At 38.4% G+C, this 2,025-nt stretch overlaps 1 long non-coding RNA gene across 2 annotated transcripts; it reads left to right on the top strand.

The window, feature by feature from the left end:
• Positions 1-889: 889 nt before the first annotated feature.
• On the top strand, positions 890-2,025 carry LOC104951290 (uncharacterized). 2 transcript variants are annotated; one of them, XR_799008.1, is made up of 3 exons: positions 890-1,013; positions 1,421-1,584; positions 1,768-2,025. It is a non-coding gene; the product is annotated as an uncharacterized lncRNA (long non-coding RNA). The 2 variants fall into 2 exon arrangements; XR_799007.1 differs by having other exon boundaries at positions 896-1,077.

Consider the following 2,025-nt stretch of genomic DNA (forward strand, 5'->3'; position numbering starts at 1 on the left):
TCTCCAAATATCTGGATCAAACCCCAGAAACCTGCAGGTCCTTTTAAATCCAGACTGAAGACTTCTCTGTTTGCTTTGAACTGAACTATTCTTACCTCACAATGCACAGTAACTGTTATTCATGTGTTGTAGACCTGAGTTATTCTATATCAGCTAGTTTCATGTTTATTTGAGTCCCTCTGCTTTTGAATGATCTGCTGCATTATTTCTTAATGTCTTTCAGTTGTGTGACGCACTTTGAATCGCCTTGTGTTGAAGGTGCTTTAAATAAACCTGCCTTACAGGAACACTTGTATTTCATTATTAGGGTTTGTTGTGTTGGGTTTCCTTTCCCTCTCAGAGCAATTAGATTAAATACTCCTTCCAAAAAATAAAATTTAGCTTATTATTTATTCTATATTAGTATATTTTCCTTTAGTTATAACAGTGTTTTTTGGAAAAGGTAGTGTATTATATATCCAGTAGGTGGTAATGAAAAACCCGAGCACATTAATCTGAGAGAGATGAGTTATTGTTTTCACAACGTCATTCCTGATTATTTGAGAAGAAATCCTTTGAGTGGGTTAAGATCATTCTTAGAGTCAGTGAGAAATGGATTTAACTTCTGAATGTCTGCAATAATCAATGGCATCAATAAAGAATATCTCATTCTTAACTGTGAATGGTTGTCATTTATTTAACATTAGGAATGTTTTAGTCTGGCCAAACCTTCTCTGTTGAGATTCCTGGAAAAGTGAAATGACATAAAAGATTTTTCATAAAAAAAGTTGATTCAAAAACAAAACTCTGTTATCAGATCTTTACGGACGTCAGATGTCCTGTTGGGTATTCAGCCCTCCAGCGCCAGGGGGCGGTGTGGACCTCAGTAAGACCTCCATTAAACCACAGAAGAAGAACAAGCAGAGTGTAAACAAACCATCAGCCGGCTTTCTGTCGCTGTGTCTGGGTCAAAGTGTTAAACTAAGAGGATGCTGAGCTCCAGCAGGCGGGATGTTACCGGGATCTTCTCTCTGGTACCGACACTAACGTTAAACTTCACCCGTTAATCCCCGTTATCCGTTCAAATGAAGAGATTAGGTGAGCGATAGAAGCTAAGCTAACGGTTAGCCTGTTTTCAGAGTGACTCTTTATAAAGCTTATAATCAGCGGTGTAAAGTAACTAAAGTACTTTTTAATTGTGTAACTGAGGTTTATGTGTGTGTGTACAGACTTGCTGCCGTTTATAGTTTTTATTTGGTCATGTTTGTACTTTTTCCACCTTTTTAAAGATTATAAAATGGTGCTTTATCATAAAATACATGTTATAGATAGTTGGTAACACAATGTACATTTTAAAAGCCATAAATGCCTCTATTGATGCTCACAGGGTTTATTTAGATATCTTTTATTTATTTTGTATTATTATTCTTCCTCTTCTCAGGCGCTTCTCTCTGTGGTGGTTTTATCCTGGACGTTCGTCATCTACGCCAGCAGGGTGGCAGCTGATTGGCTGCTGGAGGAGAGGACCGCCCTCCTGCAGCAACACTGACAGCTGATTGGCTGCTGGAGGAAACGACTGACAGCTGATTGGCTGCTGGAGTACCTGTGAGTGTATAGTCTTAAAATCAAAACTAAGAAATATGTTTTATTTATTTTATAATTTGTCCTGTAGTATTTTGACTTTTTATTTTAATTAGCCAGAATATTTATATTGTTTTGCTTAGAGATCCTATTTTTTCATTTTATATCTATCTATCGATCTCTCTGAGTGTTTTCCGTTTTCCTCAGGCTGACGGATGTGGATCCTCCGGAACCTCAGAACCTCGTTATTGAAAACCGACAGATCGCTCTGACGGGAACTCAAACTCTTCTGAAGCTGCGATTTAAGGATTCAAAGATTCACCAGGATCTCTCAAACTCTTTCTGTTTGTGCGGATTATTCTGGGTTTCTACAGACACTTAAAGGGGACCTATCATGCAAAATGCACTTTGTGATGTCTTCTCTACGTCAACATGTGTCCCCGGTGCGTCGGGAACTCACGCAGC

This window comes from Notothenia coriiceps, unplaced genomic scaffold (genome assembly GCF_000735185.1).
Source record: "Notothenia coriiceps isolate Sejong01 unplaced genomic scaffold, NC01 NC01_scaffold00018876, whole genome shotgun sequence".
NCBI lineage: Eukaryota > Metazoa > Chordata > Actinopteri > Perciformes > Nototheniidae > Notothenia > Notothenia coriiceps.